A 22,250-nucleotide genomic window follows, 5' to 3' on the forward strand; every position below is an offset into this window, starting at 1 on the left:
CACTAATCATCAGAAAAATGCAAATCAAAACCACCATAAGTTATCCCCTCATACCAGTCAGAATGGCTAGTATCAAAAAGACAAGAAATAACAAGTATTGGCAAAGATGTGGAAAAAATGGAACACGTGTACTGCTGCTGGGAATGTAAACTAGTGCCACCGCTAGGGAAAACAGTATGGCGGTTACTCAAAAAATTAAAAATAGAAACACTATATGACCCAGCAATTCTGCTTCTGGGTGTTTAGCTGAAGAAAACAAAATGTGAATTCAAAACGATATATGCACCCCTATGTTTATTGCAGCATTATTTACAATAGGCAAGATACAGAAGCAAACCAAGTATCCACTGATAAATGAATGGATAGAGACAATGTGATACACACACACACACACACACACACACACACACACACACACAATGGGATATTATTCAGCCATAAAAAAGAATGAAACCTTGTCAGCATCGATGCACCTGGAGGGTATTATGCTAAGTGAAATAAGTCAGACAGAAAAAGAGAAATACCGTAGGATTTCACTTATGTGTGGAATCTAAACAAACAAAACAGAAATAGACTCGTAAATACAGAGAACAAACTAGTGGTTGCCAGCCGGGGGAAGTGTGGGGATGGATGGGTGAAATAGGTGGAAGTAATTAAGAAGTACAAACTTCCATTTATAAAATAAATTAAGTCACAGGGATGAAAAGCACAGCATAGGGAATACAGTCAATAACATTGTAATAACTTTGTATGGTGACAGATGTACACTTGTAAGTGCACATTTCATAATGTATATAATTGTCGAGTTACTATGTTATACACCTGAAACCAATATAATCTTGTATGCCAACTATACTTCAATTTATAAAAATGTTACTGCTAGTAATGGTAGCAGTATCCCAGTCCACAATACCACACGTTTGAAAGTCTCATCTAATTTGTACTTGTTTTTGTTAGACTGTACACTTGTAAAGTAGGGACTATATCTATTTATCTCTATATCCCCAGAATCTACCCTGAGGCCATGCCCATAATAGCCACTAATTAAGCAACTGTCCTTTCAGGCACTAGAGAAGAGACCACCAAAATCCTCTGCCTAGCCTCCCTCATTCCCCTATAGATTATATCCTCAGTTCCTATAATTCTTTGGCTTCCTTTGGCTCCCTTTCTTGTTTCCACCTCCTCTCTTCCTCTGCTCCAGGGATGTTCATTCACTAATGGTGATCTCTGGTCTCATCCCTGGCAGGTGTTCCAATGCTTCCTTTTGCTCTCTACCCACAGCTATATTATCTAACCAGCCTCTGCATCACTTATTCTGCAATTAATAGAAGGGTGAACGGAGGCTGTATTTCTCCACCATTGGTCTCATACCTATTTGTGAGAAGGAGAATTCTCTGGAAAAGAGAAAAGCAGGTAAGATGGTAACAAGAACACAAAGCCTTCAAACACAGCTCCCTCGTTAAGGGAATCCTGTAGATATATTTATACAACCAACCAAAATCTCACTGGGGTTTGGGGAGGTTCAGAAACTGCTGGGGAGAAGATGGAGGCATGATGGGCAGGAAGCTCAGCTATATGTTAATTTTTATTTTGCAAATTTCAGGGTTTATTTTCCCCCCACTAGTAAACACCTTCATTTTCTCCCCAGAGCAGAAACTCAAAGAGGAAGAGAATATGAAAATCCTCAGAGCTGAGAAGATACAAGATCACAGGCAGCTACAGACTGGAAAATAAGAATAAGGTCAGATGCAGGCTGTTCTCAAATCACAGCTCTGTACAAAGTGCCCTCTACCCTGAGCAGAGGGGTGGGGCCGGAACATGATCCTTGTCTCCCCTAGAGGCGAACGAACTGCTGGTAAAACGTTAACTACCCAGGATGGAAGGAAATTGAGCCCTTGGAAGTACTTCTCCCTACTCATTTCTCCCCCTGAGAGGAGAACAATTCAAGGCCATATTCCCAGCCCTACTATTTTATGGGGTTTTTTTTCCTCTGAAAAAGGCTGAGGAGGGGATCACAAAGCAGAAATGGAACACTGGAGCATCTTAAGCATGCTTTGTTTAAAGGTCAAAGTCTTGTGAAACATGCCAATCTCCCTTCACTGCGTCTCTGTGTCCCTATCTGAACCCAGAACTCCTCTTATTGGGGGGACTAGAGCAAGAAAGGAAAGAGGGAACTGGGAATAAATACAAGCAAATAAATACAAGCAGAGTGGGAGGCCCTTGCAATACTAGGTGTGATTATTAAGGGAAATGAAACTAGTCTTCTTGTAGGGATCAGACTGGTTCTGAGAGCAACTCTACATAATAAATAACCAAACTAGTTTAAGTAACAACAGAAGTTTTGGAATAAATGTACAGCCACCCAGGACAACTACTTTAAGGTGCCCGTATTTATCTGGATATGATATACTTATAAAAGGAATCCTAAAACTCACATGAGTCTCATAACTTTATTGTCTTAAATAGGACCAAGGAACAGTTTGACATGACCAGGAAAGTGAGGAAAAACGAAAGAGCAGGGAGAAGAACGGAGTGTATATGGTGGCAGAGATGATGGAGATGAACAAAGAAGAGCCAGGGACAGATGTCATACAAAAGGAACAGTAAGTTCTTATCATAAATACAGAGATGGAAGCAGTGATCTAATTATGGCTAAAATCAGTTCCTAGGCCAGCTTTCCCAGTTGAAGCTTTCCTGGGTGACTCCATCAGCCAGCCCTGTGTGGTCCAGGAGTATGGCAGAGTGGGAGTAGAAATGGGCAGAAACAGATACTAACTTCTCCCACTTCCGTTTAAACCCAAGAAGACCTTTATTCTCCTACACACGAAAACTGGACTTTGCACATCCGTTGGCTACTTTGTATCAGATAGAGAAATCTGATTAATGCCAATTCTTCAAAGAGTCAGCTGTAAAACTTTGCCTGTCAGTAAATAAACAAATTAAAGAGCAAGAGTTATTAGTGCTTCATATGTTTTTGAGCTCATTGTGTAAAGCAACCTCCGTTCTTAAGAATCCTAAGTCCTGGGGTGCCTGGATGACTCAGTCAGTAGGACATCAGACTCCATATCAGGGTCATGAGTTCAAGCCCCACATTGGGTGTAGCTGAGAAGGAAAAGAAGGAGGAGGGGGAGGGGGAGGGGGAAGGGGAGGAGGAGGAGAAGGAGAAGGAGAAGGAGGGGAAGGGGAAGAAGAAGAAGAACCATAAGTCCTCCATATGACCCAGCAATTCCACTCCCATATATATATACCCAAGAGAAATAAAAACTACGTCCACATAAGAGTTTGTACACAAATGTTCATAAACAGCATTATTTATGCTAGCCAAAAAGGTGCAAACAACCCAAATATCCATCAACTGATGGATGGATAAACAAAATGGGGCATGCAATGGATATCATTTGGCAATAAAAAGAAATAAAATACTGATAAATGATACGACATGGATGAATCTTAAAAACATCATGCTAAGTGAAAGAAGCCAGTCACAAATACCACAGATTGTATGATTTTATTTATATGAAATATCCTGAATAGTCACATTCATAGAGACAAAAAGTAGATTACTGGTTTCCAGTGGAGGAGAGAGGAGATGGAGATGAGGAGCATTGTTAATGGGTATAGGGTTTCTTGTTGGCGTGATGAAAATGCTCAAAATTGACTGTGCTGATGGTTGTTCTACAATTCTGTGAACTTACTAAAAATCATTGAATTATACACTTAAAAAAAATTTTTTTAATGTTTATTTTTGAGAGAGAGAGACAGAGCATGAGTGGAGGCGGGGCAGAGAGAGAGGGAGACACAGACTCTGAAGCAGGCTCCAGCCTCTGAGCTGTCAGCACAGAGCCCGATGTGGGACTCAAACTAGTGAACCATGAGATCGTGGCCTGAGCCGAAGTCAGACGCTTAACCGACTGGGCCAACCAGGAGCCCTGAATTATATACTTTAAATGGATGAATTGTATGGTATATGAATTGTATCTCAATAAAGCTGTTCTTCAAAAAAAAAAAAAAAATCTAAAGGTCTGGAATTGGACTATGTCAGCTAGCTGGAGTCTAGGTTTAACTATACTATCCCATAAGCCCATTAAGACCCATAGCCAGCCAGTAACACTGCAAAAATCCAAACTTTTGCTTTAATTAAAATAAAACAAAACAGGGATGCGTGGCTGGCTCAGTCAGTAGAACGTTATGAATCTTGATCTCGGGATCATGTATTCAAGCCCCATGTTGGGCATGGAGTCTACTTAAAAATATAATAAACAGGGGCGCCTGGGTGGCGCAGTCGGTTGAGCGTCCGACTTCAGCCAGGTCACGATCTCGCGGTCCGTGAGTTCGAGCCCCGCGCCAGGCTCTGGGCTGATGGCTCGGAGCCTGGAGCCTGTTTCCGATTCTGTGTCTCCCTCTCTCTCTGCCCCTCCCCCGTTCATGCTCTGTCTCTCTCTGTCACAAAAATAAATAAACGTTGAAAAAAAAATTAAAAAAAAAATATAATAAACAAAGAAACAAACAAACAAGACAAAAACTGACATTAAGGCCTTGGACCTCATTTGTGCTCTCTCCCTATGAGCTCTATATGACTTGTTCAACTGATTTAATAAGAAACATGTCCAAAGTAATTATGGAAATCATTCAATGATATCACAAATATTTATTGAACATCTATTATGTGAAAGATACTATTCGAGGGCCTGGGAGTTTAACACGTCATCCCTGCCTACAAGATGCTTACCGTACATTCACCAGTCTCAAGAGAGCATGGTAAGTAGTACAAAAGGGGTAAGTGCTGGGGACGTTAGGGGCATAATCCCAGGTTGGTGTGTTAGTGTAGTAGATTACAGAAGTAAGGTATAAACCAAAGCCTGAAAGCTAACTAAAACTGATATGAAAATAAAGAGGCGTGACAGGAGTGTTCTAGGCAGAGAGAATAAGTACAAAGGCCCAAACTCATAGAAAGCAGGGAATTTCAGGAATTAAAGTAGTTTGGTGTGGCTGAGGCATAATGTGCAAGAACTGGGGAGGGGTGGAGGGCAGGACTGGGACAGTGGAAGCTGAAGAATACTGAGGTCTTTTACATTTGTAACGTGACAAAAAACCGGGGAGCCGTGCTGAAGAGATCAAATTGCAGCCTGAGGGCTGCTTTAGAGAAGGATGGAAGGAATTTAATTATGGAAAAGGATATGATCAAAACTTTGTTTGGCAAGGGCCACTTCAGCTGCATTGTGGATGGCAAATGGGAGGGGGCACGGAATTAATAGGATGGAGCAAGGAAGGGGGTCAGAGAGAAGATGTAGCAGGAATCCAGAGGAGATGATGGTGGCCTGAGTTAGTAGCATGAATCAGGTTGGAGAAGAGGGGACAGGTTAGAGAGTTACATAGGAGTTGGCATTGTCATGACCCCAGACTGACCAGATGAGGGAATGCCAAAGGGAAGGAGAACGGTGGCAGGTGTGTGGCACAGATCACTGTGGGCTACGAGCCCACATATATTATTATAATAAGAATTATAATAATAACTATTATTATTTTTAAAGAACCAGGTTTGGAGGTAAGGTAAGTTCAGTATGGGACATGTTGCACATTCAAAAGCAGATACCCAACAGACAGTAGAGATCTACAACTCAAGAGTGATGGATTATAACTGAAGTCACAGACAGGAAGGCATAGAACAGGTCAGAACTCTAGAGACCAGTGACATTTATGGCATGAACAGATCAGAAGAGGTGGCAAAGAGAACTGAAGAGGAATGGTCAGATTGGTGGGGAACCAACAGAGTGAGGGCCATGGCAGCAGTTTGAGTGAAGTAGTGGCCAAGAGTGGCACCTGCTCTGTGACATTAGGTAAAACAAAGGTGCGAAGTACAAGGGAGCGGGGTGGGGCGGGGGTGGGTGGGGGGATCAACTCTTCAGTGCTGAGGAGTGGATGGGAGATAAACAAATTGGAGATACTGGCTAAAAACAAGTCCCTTTTTTAAAAAAATATTTACTTATTTTTGAGACAGAGAGAAACAGAGTGTGAGTGTGGGAGGAACTGAGAGAGAGGGAGACACGGAATCCGAAGCAAGCTTCAGGCTCTGAGCTGTCAGCACAGAGCCTGACGTGGTGCTCAAACTCGCGAACTGTGAGATCATGACCTGAGCCGAAGTCAGACTCAACTGACTGAGCCACCCAGGCGCTCCCAAAACAAGTCTTTTTTTTTTTTTTAAGTAGGCTCTGAGATCAAGAGTCAGACACTTAAGCTACTGAGCCACCCAGACAACCCTGAAAACGACTCTTTTAAGAAGTTTGTCTATACAAAGGAAGACAGTGATAGAGTGGAAGTCAGCAAGAGGAATAGGGTTCAAAAAAAAGAATTTTTTTAACATGAGAAAGATCTAAATATATTTAAACATGGAAATAGATGCAAGGAGTTTGTAGTTTCATATTATAATCATGATCTTTCCCCTAAATCCTCCCCCTCCTTCTCACAGGAAACCTGCAGGGAAGATCTTACAATATGCTAGGTGCTAAGTATTTTAAGCCAGAGCAGTTTCAGTGCAGATCTGACTAACCAACATCCTTGAAAACAGGGTACCTCTAATGCCTCCGCTGACATCTGCTCTCCTGCCAGCTCTTTAGCTCTTTATTTATAGCCACACATAATATAAGACTTCTGATTTTCTCATCATCTTTAAAACAGTCTAATTCTTCTAAAAGTTTTTAATGTTTATTTATTTTTGAGAGGGAGAGAGACAGAGAGCGAGCAGGGGAGGGGCAGAGAGAGAGAGAGGAAGACACAGAATCCCAAGCAGGTTCCAGGCTCTGAGCTGTCAGTACAGAGCCAGATGTGGGGCTTGAACCCACGAGCCATGAGATCATGACCTGAGCCCAAATCGGACACAACCAACTAAGCCACCCAGGCGCCCCAGTCTATATTCTTCCAAAATGGGCTTTTCAAAACCATAAGTATTTGCTAACTTATAAAGATCCATCAGAGACATGCACATGGTTGCCCCCTCCCTCTTTTCTTGTGTCAGCAGCAGAATCTCCACTGCTATTTCTGTGGGAGTGCTTATTTGTTATTGTTTTGGGAGAAGCTGTGGTTTCAGAAATGGAAAAGAGAAGAATCTGTCAAAGCAGCAAGGGCATAGGAGGTGCCTACCCTCGGACTGAAGGTCAGGAGGGCTGTTCTGCCTGCCCACTAGGCAATTACTCAAAATGTCATCCCCACTCTGCCTACAAACCTCACCCCATTTTTTTAAACTACTTGATATTTCATCCAAGTCATTTAGCAAATAACTCTGAGAAGGTTAGAGAGCTTTCAGCTACACATGCATCACTTGAATAGCAGGCTGCTTCCCACCAACCCCGCCCCCCCCCCCCCCCCCCCCCCGCTGCCGCCCCGACCAACCTCAGACCTATGACACTGAGTTGGGGCTTTGATGGGGTGAGGTTGGCAAGAGGACTCAAAAGCAAGGAAAATGTGGGCCTTAAGTGAAGGACAGGGTGGGCGTTGGTCAGGTACTACAGTGGAGGGCTGATGGAAGCGTCCAAGTCCTATGAGCCTGAAATCTTGGAAAAGGAAGAAGAGTTTAGATGAGAAGCATCTGGGAGATGAAAAGGTATCAAAGGGTAAGCATCATTTTAAAAGCATGTCTCATGTTAATCCAATTCCAGGAAAGGTAGATCAAACTCTTTTCCTTTCTGTAGAATATTTCTAAAATCCAGGACTTAAGTGTGTTAGTCAGGGTTCTCCAGAAAAACAGAACCAATAGGATGGATATATCTAGATACAGAGATTAGATAGACAGAAAGACAGATTGACATAAAGAAAGAGATTTATAAGGAATTGGCTCACTTGATTAAAGAGGCTGACAAGTCCCCAAATCTGTGGGCTAAATCACTAAGCTGGCGACCAGGGGAGCCAAAAATGTAGTTCTAATCCAAAGGCCAGGAGGCTCCAGACTCAAGAAGAGCCAAAATTTCAGTTCAAGTCTGAAGGCAGGAAAAAGCTGATGTCCCAGGCAGTAAGGAGGAATTCTCTCTTACTCAGAGAAGGATCAACCTTTTTGTTCTATTCAAGCCATCAACTGATTGTATGAGGTCTACCCACATTAGGGAAGACAACTTGCTTTACTCAGTCTACCAACTTAAATGTTAATCTCATAGGAGCACCTGGGTGGCTCAGTCCATTAAGTGTCCCACTTGGGCTCAGGTCGTGATCTCGTGGTTTGTGGGTTAGAGCCCCACGTTGGGCACTGCGGTGACAGCTCAGAGCCTGGAGCCTACTTTAGAGTCTGTGTCTCCCTCTCTCTCTGCCCCTCCCTGACTTGTGCTCTCTCAAAATAAATAAATATTAGGGGCGCCTGGGTGGCGCAGTCGGTTAAGCGTCCGACTTCAGCCAGGTCACGATCTCGCAGTCCGTGAGTTCGAGCCCCGCGTCAGGCTCTTGGCTGATGGCTCGGAGCCTGGAGCCTGTTTCCGATTCTGTGTCTCCCTCTCCCTCTGCCCCTCCCCCGTTCATGCTCTGTCTCTCTCTGTCCCAAAAATAAATAAACGTTGAAAAAAAAAATTAAATAAATAAATAAATAAATAAATAAATATTAAAAAAATTTTTTTGATAAAAATAAATGTGAATCTCATATAAAAACTCCCTTATAAAAACACCCTCACAAAAACACCCAGAGTGATGTTTGACCAAATGTTTGACCAAATATCTGGGCACCCCATGGCCCAGTCAAGTTGACACATAAAATTAACCATCACACTAAGCTAGTAATACAGTTCTGTCACATGGTTCAGTCAACATTTACAAGTCCCTGTGCTATGAAATACACATAGCTAAATCAGATCCCTTCCTCCTAGTGGGAATAAGACTGATAACCCATATATAATTATTGTAATAGCATTAAGTACCATGAAGGGGTCTAAAAGCCAAAAACATCAGGATAGGGAGAGACTATTTCTTCCATAGGGTTTCAGGGAAAGAGTGTAGCATTTCAGCAGGGAATTGAAGGATGATGATAATGGCATAAAGGAGGAGGGCATTCCTAATGAAGAAAAGAAACAAAAAAACAAATAATCAGGAAAACATGGTGAGTCATCTAGTTTAACTGTATTTTAAAGTGTATGAGGAGAAACCAAAGCAATCTGTATAATGGGAGGTGGTCAAGAGAACCCAGAGCTTCCCAATCTTCCCAGTAGAACTTTCGAAGAACCTACACCCTTTGGCCAGAATCTTTCTGAACTGTTTCAGTTCAGCTTTCAAATATTTCTGGGAAGTAACTTACTTCCCATTCTGCTAACTCCTCCCATCTCCTCGAGTTCCTCGCCTCCAGTCTTCAGTATGCCCGGTTACCCATTAGGCTACAGGTTTAAAAGGCTTTTTGGAGTACCTGGGTGGCTCAGTCGGTTAAGCATCCCGACTCTTGGCTTTGGCTCAGGTCGTGATCTCACAGTTTGTGAGTTCAAGCTCTGCGTTGGACTCTGCACTCTGTTCCTGAGTTTGAGGCTTGGGTTGTGCTGACAGCGCAGACCCTGCCTGGGATTCTCTCTCCTTCTCTCTGCCCCTCCCCCACTTATGTTCACCCCCCCTTCTCAAAATAAATAAACTTAAAAAAAAATCTAAAAGGCTTTTGAGGAGGAATCAGAACCTAATCAACATTTATTAACATGTTTCATAAAATACATTTCAAGTCCAAAACAATGAATCTCAAATTCATGGAACAAATATCTATCATCACCTACTATCACCTACTACTATCATCTATCATGCCCTGTGATAAGTCCTGGGGATATAAAAATATGTTTCCTGCCCTAAAGTGACTCACTGTCCACTTTAATGTTTTTTATTTTTGAGAGAGGGAGACAGACAGAGCATGAGCAGGGGAGAGGCAGAGAGAGAGGGAGACTTAGAACCCGAAGTAGGCTCCAGGCTCTGAGCTATCAGCTCAAACTTGTGAACCATGAGACTAGGACCTGGGCTGAGGTCAGACGCTCAAACGACTGAGTCACCCCGGCACCCCTCTCTCTCACTGTTCACTTTAGAACAAAGACTCATCAGAAGATGGAGAATGTCTTTGGAGACATCTTGAGAAGGGCCATGCGAAAGATATCTTCAAAGTCAGTTCTAACCCAGAAAGCAATTTTGCCTGGTTTGTGACCACAGGAAGAAGGGTACCCACCCTATCTTCAAATTAGTGCTCAGTAGCTGCTAGCACAAGTCACAGTGGTGGAGCCAACCAATGTGCACCGAGCACCTCCAAGTGTCAGGCGTTGTATTAGGCTTGTGAGATACAAAGAGGAGGAAGAAGTATTTCTGAAGTGCTTCCTGTTAACCAGGTGCTATGGCAGGTACTGGAAACACAGTCCCTCAAGATGGGAAGGAGTATCCTAGAGAAGCAGGAAGCAGCAATCACCTAGCTTACCTATCCTGTTGCCTGAATTGCCCTGGTTCATCTTCCTCCAACACTTTGATTCAACTTGTTCTCCACTTTGATAGTCAAAGTGATCTCCCTAAAATACAAATCTGATCATGTCAATGCCCATACCATTACCTTGGGGATAAAATCCAAACTTCTTTACCTAGTATGCCAGGCTCTTCATAACGTTCCCTGCTTATTTCTAACCACGGTCCCTCCGTACTCCCTGTTATAATATACTCAACCACTTACAGTTCCCTGAATATACAGGTAGCCCTCACACCACTGACTTTGTACACACTATTCCCTCTGCCTGGGAGGCTCTTTCCTCAATTTTTATTCCTCCTTTAGAATGTTGTTCTTGAAAAGAGAAAAAGGGAAAAAAGCCTTGTCTGACTGATCTCAACACCTCCACCCTCATTCCAGATGAATTATGAGACCCTCCTCCTCTGTGCTCCTATAATACTCAATCTGTCCCTGAGTCATGACATTTGTCATCCTGCTCTGTAATTGTCTGTTTATTTGACTATCTCATAAGACCATGAGCCCTTTAAGGACCACTAAAATCCTTAGATTTTATTCCCATTAGATGCCCAATATAATGCTTAGTATCTAGTAGTCATTCAGGAAACTAAATACCTCTTAAGAGATTGAATGAATGAATGAATGAATGAATGAATGAATGAATAAAAATGTCAAGCATTTACTGGATTCTGTGTGTGACACACATGTTAAAACCTACAATTTAATGAATATTTATTGGATACCTATAATGTAAGTAGTTTCTTGACAGGTACTTTAATAAAAGTCCGAAACAAAGACACAGTTTCTAACCTTAAGTTGCTTTCAGAGCAGTGAGAAAAGTTAAATATGTACTCAGATAAAGAATAGGGCATACTAACAGTGCAATCATGCTACTAAAGTTATCAAAAGGGCAATGGATGTCCATGGCCACCAACACATTGTTTTCCAGAATTGTTCTTACAACAACCCTAGTTAGACTGGCTAAGTAAGAATGAACCTTTTCTACTTAGTTCAACCAAGACTAAGTTTTCAGACGAACTAACAATAGGAACAAAGAAAGAAAAAACACAAAGGAATTTTTTTTTTAAAGACAGACATTTTCAGTCAAGGATAGCCAGAGCCTAACAAGGAATTCTCAGTGGATACCACCTGCTGACATCTGAACTTCCTTGGACATCAGATCCAACTCATCAGGCCCCTAACTGGCTCACCAAGGATTTGGCCTGACTTAGTTTTCACTCCCTTTCAGGAAATCTTGGGTGGCACTTGCTGTGTTTAAGCTGACAAGTCCAGATCCCTGGGGAAGGAGCCCTTCCTTCCCTTTCTGCTGCTTCAGGCTCCTCTCCTGAACTTAAGCCTGGCCTGAGCTTAAAGGTGGCCACCCCCTTTGCCCTACCTAGAGATCATTCTAATTTCGAGACCCTAGAATTTCTCCCGAAATTCTGCCTGAAACTCACCTTTCTCTGTCTTCTTTTATTTTCTTATTTTAAAGTTTATTAATTTATTTTGAGAGAGACAGAGACAGCATGAGTGGGGGAGGGGCAGACAGAGGGAGAGAAGAATCCCAAATAGATTCTCAGTGTAGAGCTGGACATGGGGCTCATAAGATCATGACCTGAACCTAAATCAAGAGTCAGATGCTTAGCGGAGTGAGCCACCCTGGTGACCCTCTGTCTTTTTTTAAAATCCCATCTGGAATATCTGCCTCAGCCTGACCTTTGTCAAGGACGGTTTTACCCTTTAGGGTATCCAGCTGGTTTCCTCTCCTTCCGCTCAACTTATGCTACTTGGCCTCAACTCAGATATTTCCTGGAATGCCCCTCCACCTTCCTCCCAACCTTTGCAGGTTTGCCCAGTTCACTTGTTCAGGAAGCCTTCCCTGAGCAGCATAGTCCACAGGGCAGCTCTCCTACATATGAACTCCAAAAGCTCTGTTTGCTACACTCAGTGCTCTGTGTTTCATTACATGCAGTCCCAACTCTGATTTATATGTTTACCTGTCTTATTACCTCTGACCACACCCAAACTGTAACCTTCTTAAAGGAAGGAACTGTATTTTATATTTCCCTCCTCCCCCAACTGCACCTACCCACGACTGAGAACAGTTACTGAGCACCTACAGTTACGTAAGTTACTGCTCTGGTGCTTTATGTATGTTATTTCACTTGATCCTCACAATTTTCTCACACATGAGAAAACTGAGGGTCAGAGAACATGAATAAAAGGCCAAGGCTACACAACTAAAAAGTGGCAGAGCCATGAAGGGAATCCAGGTCCCCCAGCCCCCAAAGCCTTGTGGCTTCCAAACCCAGCTGGCACCGCGCGGGGCAGGCGTTGCTGACCAAGCTGTTCCCAGGCCCAGGCGGAGAGCCAAGGTATACAACCCAAGACAGCAGAGCCAGCTTGATACCTCCCTCCTCCAAAGCCCACATCTGGGTCTCCCTGGGTCCCTGCAGGGTCTCCCTGGCTTCCGGCACTAACACTCCACCTTGTGCCAATTCAGGCAACAGCCCCACTCTGTTCCACAGGTGGCTTATTGGAAGCCCTGATCAAATGCATAAGATGTCAGGAAATGAAAAGTCAAACTCCTCTGAAGCAGATTCAGAGAAGTGATCCCTGAGCACTGGCTTGCTGGGAGGGAGCCCCTCCCTATGGCCATCCAGTTTCAGCTCTTGTGTTTTCCTTTTGGGGCCTGTCAGGCAACTTTGGGATTACAGGAACAAGACTTTTGCCAATAAGCCCTGTCTAAAAGAGATAGGCTGGGGGGACGCCTGGGTGGTTCACTTGGTTAAGAGTACTCTTTCTTTTTTTTTTTTTTTTTTTTTTTTTTTTTTTTAAATTTTTTTTTTTTTTTTCAACGTTTATCTTTGGGACAGAGAGAGACAGAGCATGAACGGGGGAGGGGCAGAGAGAGAGGGAGACACAGAATCGGAAACAGGCTCCAGGCTCTGAGCCATCAGCCCAGAGCCCGACGCGGGGCTCGAACTCACAGACCGCGAGATCATGACCTGGCTGAAGTCGGACGCCTAACCGACTGCGCCACCCAGGCGCCCCAAGAGTACTCTTAAGTCTCTCTCTGCCCCTCCCCGCCTAGCTCGCTCCCGCATGTGCATGCTCCCTCAAAATAAATAAACATTAATTAATTAATTAATTAATTAATTAATTTAAAAGATAGGCTGGAAGAAACCCTGACACTGTGTAAACCCCAGGTCAGCAGGAACTCCTGTCTCTTCTCCTGCCTCACCCTGACCCAGGGCCACACCTTCCACATGCCCACATGGAAGGAGGCCTCTCCACTTTGGTAGTAACAGGTACCATTTACTGAGTGCCTATTATGTGCCAAGCACTATACCCAGTGCTTTAAATGTTTATCTCAATGAATTGGTTTTTTTAACATGGATTTCTTGGGGCATCTGGGTGGCTCAGTTGGTTAAGCATCCGACTTTGGCTCAGGTAATGATCTCCCGATTCATAAGTTCGAGCCCCGAGTTGGGCTCTGCACTGATGGCTGACAGCTCAGAACCTGAAGGCTGCTTCACATTCTGTGTCTCCCTCTCTTTCTCTGCCTCTCCCCAGCTTGTGCTCTCTCTCTCTCTCTCTCTCTCTCTCAAAAATAAATAGGTAAACATTTTTTAAAAACATGGATTTCTTACCTTTTTAATTTTTTTTATTTTTGAGAAAGAGAACATGTGTGTGCACATGTGAGTGGGGGATGGGCAGAGGGAGAGAGAAAGAGAGAGAGAGGGAGAAAGAGAAAGAATCCCAAGCAGGCTCCATGCTCAGCACAGAGCCCAATGTGGGGCTCGATCCCACAATCCTGGGATCATGACCTGAGCCAAAATCAAGAGTCAGATGCTCAACCGACTGAGTCACCCAGGCGCCCTAATCTCAATGAATTCTTATTAACATTCTGTGAATACAAGGTCTAGTGCTGTAGTTGAGGACACAAACTCTGGGGTCAAACTGTCCAAGTTCAGAATCCCAGCTCCACCACTTACACATTGCATGGACTTGGTCCTGCTACTTAACTTCTCTGTGCCTCAATTTCCTCATCTGAAAAATGACAACTACACCAGCACTTAATTCCTAGAAATGTATGAGGATTAAATGAATTAATAACTGTAAGATGCTCAATGAATTTTACTGTTATAATAACTATTATGGTAGGCATCATCTCCTTTTGACAGGTGTAGCAACTGAGTGTTAAGAGAGCATAAATCACTTGCCAAGTTTCTTTGCCAAGGTCAAAGAACAAAGCATGAACTTAAATCCAGATCTGGTCTATCTGACTCCAAAGGCATCTGACTCTTACATCTAAGAAATCCCAGTGCTTGAAGTCTCTCTCACAGAGAGTAGCTGGGATGATGAAAGAGCTACACAAGGACCCAGGCTAGAACTAAGTTCCCAGGGCCCCATTGTTGCAGGGCCCAGAGGCAACCCCAAGAATGTAAGGTCTGGAAACATTTCACTCACTCTAACCCCAGTAATTTTACACAAGTGACCTCAGGCTGAAATGAATATATGAAAGGCAGTATTGAAGAGGCAAAAGTCACAAGAGGACATCACAAAGCCTTAGCAAAATGGTTTTTCCAAGGAGGGGAAGTCCTACCCAAGTTCACTTGGTGCCTTGCTAGGGTAGAGGGGATCCAAACTTAGTGTGAGAGTCTCAGAAAAAGTTTTGGCACCAATCAGTCCGAGCATTTTTGCACCCTGTTCTCTCTACCCCATGCTTTGCTACCACTAACCTCCTGGTCTGAATGAAGTAATAGTAGTTCCCTAAAGATAATTCTGCAGGACCTCAAATTGCCCTTCCTTCTCACTGATGATGTTCTTAGAAGTAGCTAACAAATCTTGTTTCCAGGGCCCCAAGGCACAGACACTCATGCCCATCTCTGGGAATACTTGAGGGCATGCTCTCGTGTCATGAGGAGCTGAGAGACAGGTGAGGGACCATCAGAGTTGCCATCCCCACCACCTTGCCCATCACAGGATTTCTGAAGGAGACATTTCCTACTTCCCATGGTCACTATGTCCTGAAAAGGAGAGTCAGACACTGCAAGGAGCTAGGCTCCTGCCCCTCTCTCCTGCATCAGCCATTTCCAGGATCAGCCTTGCTTGTCCGGTTCTGAGAGAGCTCTCAAAAGCGGCCTAATAAGAGAGTTGGGTACTGAGGGAATTGGGTCCAGAGAGCCTTGTCCAAGAAAAGACCAACAATTAATAATCGGAACAGGGAGTGAATTTCATTTATCCTTGAAAATTCAGCACCTTACAGTTGGTAGTTAGGTGACAGTATCAGTGAAATTAAATTGTTCTTAAAGGTCAGAATGCCTAAATATTGGTTAGAAACAAGCCCCAAACTTGACCTGTTTCCTGTTTGCCAACTTGTCTCTAATTGTCCCAGGACAGGATAACATCTCTGTCATAGAAGCTCTCCGATCCTCTGGATCCTGCTCACAAATCCAAGGGTGGTGATAACTAAATAGTCAACATCCAATTTCTGAGAACTGACCTCGATTGCTCAGGAAGGTCTGATGTTTCATCCTCCACTTCCTCACACCCTTACACATTGCACATCAATAATAAAACAAAGTGAATTTCAGACCAGATTAAGGAAATTTCTAACATCTTTTTAATCAGCACTCTGACAACACATTACCACCACATTGCATTAAAAAGCAGAAACAGGGGCGCCTGGGTGGCGCAGTCGGTTAAGCGTCCGACTTCAGCCAGGTCACGATCTCGCGGTCCGTGAGTTCGAGCCCCGCGTCAGGCTCTGGGCTGATGGCTCAGAGCCTGGAGCCTGCTTCCGATTCTGTGTCTCTCTCTCTCTGCCCCTCCCCCGTTCATGCTCTGTCTCTCTCTGTCCCAAAAATAAATAAACGTTGAAAAAAAAAATTAAAAAAAAAAAAAAAGCAGAAAGAGAGAGCAAACAAGCTCCTAAATCACTTCCTCTCAGCAACAATCACCTTGACCCCACATTCTGATCCGCATGCACACACAAGGCACTTGTAACACACACGTGCACTTTAAACTAAATGGCAGTGACATACAAGCCATTAGCATGCCACACACAATTCACAGAAGTGTGCCCTGGGCCCCCAGGCAATATTAAGAATATAACCCCACCCACCCCTCACTGCAGAGGAGCACTGGGAGCTAAAGCATGCACATGCATATCTGTGCTCTGTGTGTTCTGTCAGGTTCTGCAGGGAAAGAAGAAAACATGAAGCGGGACCCTGATGGCTATGAAAACAATTTCCTGCTATTTGTTTCAGGGAACTACAGGCAGGAAAGAACCAGGAAAGTTATCTAAACAATCAGCCCACTATGGAAACCGAATGTGATGCTCACGGGAAAGTTATGGAAGAGGTGGGAGAACAGGAAGGGAAGTCATATCAAACCAAAACATGAGAATTCTGTGCAACGGTAAGGAACCCCCCAACTAGGCCCTCCTTCCCCAGGGCAGAGGGGGGCTCCTGACTCCAAAGGCTGTCCTTACCACACCCACAGTGGACATCTTCGGGCTACTGAAATAATTCTCAACCTGCTCGTTGGGAGAAGGCAGGCACATGAGACAGAAGAAGCTTTCAGGGCTCTGCCACACCCGCCCTGCCTCCCAGCTGCTAATCACAGCATCAGACCTGAGGACAAGAAGGAAGGTAAAAGACTATATCAGCCAAATTCAACTCCAGATAAGAAAACCCACGTCCAGGGTAGGGCAGTGACTTTCTCAAGGAGTACTCAGCTCACACAGAACCAGCTATCCTCACTTCTGGCTCAGGGCTCTCCCCTGACCTCTGGATCTCCTTGAGGCCACGATGTGGGAATATCTCCCAAAAGTGAACTGTATAAAACTCCCTTGTCCTCACTCACGGTAGGGGTATTAACTGGATCAGCCCTCCAAACTCATTAGTGGATGAGAGGAAGAATGGTATTTCCTCCTGTTTATCTACACTGCCTGGCTTGGAGCCCTTAGGGAGATCAACTCTCCACTTCAAAAAAACCCACTGCTATGGGTGACAGGGTCTCCACCTCACATCCCAGGCTGCAGCCCCACTGTCTGCACCCTCACAGGGTGAAGCAACTAAGCTTCGTGGAAAGCTCTACCTTCGGTGCAACTGCCCCTCTCAGGGCACAGCCCCCTACAGAGCCCTGAACCCCTCCCTTGTTTCCCATACTCCCCCAGTCTCACCCCAGAGGACAGACAAGAGAAGTGAAACCCACCCTGAGGGGAAAGAAGCAAATGAAGGGTGAAAGGAAAGTGTGAATAAAGGATGCTGCTTCAAAATGCCTCCCTATCATAAATGTCAGCATGATTTCATCCATTCCCGGGATGGAATGTACCCTTCCAACAGCCCAGAGAAAGAAAGCAAGCTTAGGCTACATTGTCGATGCACAGGGGGATGACACCCGAACTGTGGGTGACTAAAGAAACCAAGATTCCACTGCCTTCCAGAATCCACACATCCAGCCCCCACTATCAGTGTTTGAGAAACTCTGCTTTTGCCAAAAAACTGCTAGGACTGATCCATGAATTCAGCAAAGCCAGGATATAAAATCAATGCACAGAACTGGCTGCATTCCTATATACCAATAATGAAGCAACAGAGAGAGAAATCAAGGAATCGATCCCATTTACTATTGTACCAAAAAACCATAAAATACCTAGGAATAAACATAATCAAAGGGGTGAAAAATCTATACACTGAAAACTATAGAAAGCTTATGAAACAAATTGAAGAAAACACACACAAAAAAAGGAAAAATATTCCATGCTCCTGGATTGGAAGAACAAACATTGTTAAAATGTCAATACTTCCTAAAGCAATCTACATATTCAATGCAATCCCTGTCAAAATAACACCAGCATTCTTCACAGAGCTAGAACAAACAACCCTAAAATTTGTATGGAACCAGAAAAGATTCCAAATAGCGAAAGCAATCTTGAAAAAGAAAACGGGAGGCATTACAATCCCAGACTTCAAGATGTATTCAAAAGCTGTAATCATTACGAGTATGGTACTGGCACAAAAACAGACACTCAGATCAATGGAACAGAATAGAAAACCAAGAAATGGGCCCACAAATGTATGGCCAACTAATCTTTGACAAAGCAGGAAATATCCAATGGAATAAAGACAGTCTCTTCAGCAAATGGTGCTGGGAAAACTGGACAGCGACATGCAGAAGAATGAACCTGGACCACTTTCTTACACCATATACAAAAATAAACTCAAAATGGATGAAAGACCTAAATGTAAGACAGGAAGCCATCAAAATCCTCGAGAAGAAAGCAGGCAAAAACCTCTTTGACCTCGGCCACAACAACTTCTTATTCAACACGTCTCCAGAGACAAGGGAAACAAAAACAAAAATGAACTATTGGGACCTCATCACAATAAAAACTTCAGCACAGAGAAGGAAACAATCAGCAAAACTAAGAAGCAACCGACGGAATGGGAGAAGATATTTGCAAATGACATATCAGATAAAGGGTTAGTATCCAAAATCTATAAAGAACTTATCAAACTCAACACTCAAAAAATGAATAATCCAGTGAAGAAATGGGCAAAAGACATGAATAGACACTTCCCCAAAGAAGACATCCAGATGGTGAACAGACAAATGAAAAAATGCTTAATAACACTCATTATTAGGAAAATACAAATCAAAACCACAATGAGATACCACCTCACACCTGCCAGAATGGCTAACATTAACAACTCAGGCAACAACAGATGTTGGCAAGCATGCGAATAAAGAGGATCTCTTTTGCACCGCTGGTGGGAATGCAAACTAGTGCAGTCACTCTGGAAAACAGTATGGAGGTTCCTCAAAAAAGTAAAAATAGAACTACCCTATGACCCAGCAATTGCACTACTAGGTATTTACCCAAGGGATACAGGTGTGCTGTTTCGAAGGGGCACATGCACCCCAATGTTTATAGCAGCACTATCAACCATAGCCAAAGTATGGAAAGAGCCCAAATGTCCATCGATGGATGAATGGATAAAGAAGATGTGGTGTGTATATGTACAATGAAGTATTACTCAGCAATCAAAAAGAATGAAATCTAGGGGTGCCTGGGTGGCTCAGTCGTTAAGCATCCGACTTCAGCTCAGGTCATGATCTCATGGTTCATGAGTTCCAGCCCCACATCGGGCTCTGTACAGACAGCACAGAGCTTGGAGCCTGCTTCAGATTCTGTGTCTCCCTCTCTCTCTACCCCTCCCTCACTCACGATCTGTCTCTCTCTCTCTCTCTCTCTCTCTCTCTCAAAAATAAATAAACATTAAAAAAAAACAAAGAATGAAATCTTGCCATTTGCAACTACATGGATGGAACTGGAGGGTATTATGCTAAGCAAAATTAGCCAGTCAGAAAAAGACAAGTATCATATGACTCCACTCATATGAGGAATTTAAGATACTAAACAGATGAACATAAGGGAAGGGAAGCAAAGATAATATAAAAACAGGGAGGCGGACAAAACATAAGAGACTCTTAAATATCGAGAACAGAGGGTTACTGGAAGGGTTGTGGGAGAATGGGCTAAATGGGTAAGGGGCAGTAAGGAATCTACTCCTGAAGTCATTGTTGCACTATATGCTAACTTAGATGTAAATTAAACAATAAATTAATTAATTTTAAAAATGTTTTTTAAATAAAAAGAGAAATTCTGCTTTCAGTTGATTCAGGGTGAGACCTATAGATACTCAGTTTTCAACAAACATCCCAGATAATTCTGGTACAGATGATCAAGGACCATCTAAGAGAAGTCCTACCTCCCCACTGCCCCACCTGACACTGAGTGGCTAAGAGCATGTGTTGTGAAGTCCCCAGGACCTGGCTTCCAACCGACTCTAGTGCATGAGCTGCAAAGCCCTGAGCAGATGACTGCACTTGAGTCCCCTGCATCTGTAAAATGGGGCTTATGAAAGTACCCACCACATGTGCTGTTGTGGGGAATCTAGCTATTTAAAGTGCTTAGCACACTGCCTGGCAGGTAGTACACACACAATATTTGCTGGGTACGAGTTTTGTTCTAGTTGTCAGTGGTATCATAATTGGTAAGCATACCATATTTGTGGTCTATTAGTATTTTATATTGCAATATGTACACATGAAACTCATTTCTCCCAAGAAATGGACAGATCAACTGACTTCTCAGGGTTTCTAGAGCTAGCAGCTTCATTATTAGCTTAATCCTAAATTACCTCTACCCTATGCCCTGCTAGTCTGAACAACCCCTTTCTGCCCCTGAACACTGGGCTCTCAACGAAAGTTTAAATTAAAAAAATTTTTTTAAGTTTATTTATTTATTTGGAGAGAGACAGAGCAAGTTGGGGAGGGTAGAGAGAGAGGGAGACAGAGAATCCCAATATGCGCTGTCCGCACAGAGCCCGATGCAGGGCTCTAACCTATGAACCGTGAGATCATGGTCTGAGCTGAAATCAAGATTCAGATGTTTATCTGACTGAGCCACCCAGGCACCACAAAGTCTGAATCTACATTGTGCTTTTTTATGTTTTATAATGATGCTAAGTACTTTATAGGGTGTGTTCTGACTGCCTGCTCTTCTTTATTAACTTTCTCCAAAGCCCTTCCTTGCCTTCCCCCCCTTTCTACTTTCCCCTCATCAACTCACAGCCCCCACTTTCCAGAAGACCTGTAGGCAGTTAATATGTGACCCCCAGGTTAAGAACATCCATCTGGTGGAAACGCTGAAAAATCACTCTGATCAACACAAAAGGCTGATGGAGAGTAGAGCTCAGGCCTGCGCACCCATGGCCTTGTGCTGAGGAGAACAGGGCCGAGCCGAGGGACAGGCTCTGGGCATGCTCCCTCTTCTCTGTCACTGCCTCCACCACTTCCTCACCCCAGCCTGGCCTCCCCCTACAGCTTCTCCCCATTGCCCAGACAGTATTTCCACCTGGACCATCCACAGCCATCTCATCCAAACATACCCCAAACTGTGTTTAGCATCTCAGTCCCAAGCCAGCCTATCCCTCAACCTCATCTCAGGACTAATGGCACCTGAGCCACCCAAGAGCCCAAACCAGACGCAGCTCCAAGTCATCTTCAGCACTCCCACCAACCACCACCCTCTTGGTCACTCACCAAGGCCTGCCAGTTCTTCAAATGGCTCTCCCACCCCTGCTCTCCCAGCTCAGATCTCAGACTCCAGGCCAGGCTCCCAGCGGCTGCAACAAACCAGCTGCCAGAGCGCGTGTCCTGCAATACAATCTGACCAGGTAGGTCACTTCCCACCGAAATCCTCTGAGAGTTCCCCACTCACAGGAGTCCAAATTCCTTAGGCTGGGTGTCAAGACTTTCACAATTTGGGAAGGCTCTACCCCTCCTGCTACCAAAGAGACCCCCCAAGTAAGATGAGGCCAAAAATACCCAACACTCCACTCTAACCTAAGAGGCCAGCCACCCAGGGAACATGACATCTGGGGGTCAGTTGCCTCTCACACAGACGTCAGCTAAATCTATTTATTTATTTATTTTTTCAACGTTTATTTATTTTTGGGACAGAGAGAGACAGAGCATGAACGGGCGAGGGGCAGAGAGAGAGGGAGACACAGAATCGGAAACAGGCTCCAGGCTCTGAGCCATCAGCCCAGAGCCCGACGCGGGGCTCGAACTCACGGACCGCGAGATCGTGACCTGGCTGAAGTCGGACGCTTAACCGACTGCGCCACCCAGGCGCCCCTAAATTTATTTTTATCTAATGGTAGATCCCTGGGCCCTGAAGGGATGATACACCACCACCACAGCCCAGGTCCCCCCGGCCCACAATTCTGTTTCTTTGCCAAGAGGCCTA

At 44.1% G+C, this 22,250-nt stretch overlaps 3 long non-coding RNA genes across 3 annotated transcripts in view; 1 reads left to right on the top strand and 2 right to left on the bottom strand.

Annotated features, from left to right (window-relative positions):
• Positions 1–22,250, bottom strand: part of LOC147573624 (uncharacterized) — a 116,675-nt gene that overhangs the window by 61,341 nt on the left and 33,084 nt on the right. The gene's annotated exons all lie outside the window — the stretch shown is intronic.
• LOC147573626 (uncharacterized) lies at positions 650–2,967 on the top strand. Its single transcript, XR_015244887.1, has 2 exons — positions 650–1,741; positions 2,467–2,967. It is a non-coding gene; the product is annotated as an uncharacterized LOC147573626 (long non-coding RNA).
• LOC147573627 (uncharacterized) lies at positions 3,743–4,686 on the bottom strand. Its single transcript, XR_015244542.1, has 2 exons — positions 4,509–4,686; positions 3,743–4,269 (listed from the first exon to the last, which is right to left on the bottom strand). It is a non-coding gene; the product is annotated as an uncharacterized LOC147573627 (long non-coding RNA).

Source organism: Puma concolor, chromosome E2 (genome assembly GCF_028749965.1).
Source record: "Puma concolor isolate L17-30 chromosome E2, mPumCon1.1.hap2, whole genome shotgun sequence".
In the NCBI taxonomy this organism is placed as follows: Eukaryota; Metazoa; Chordata; class Mammalia; order Carnivora; family Felidae; genus Puma; species Puma concolor.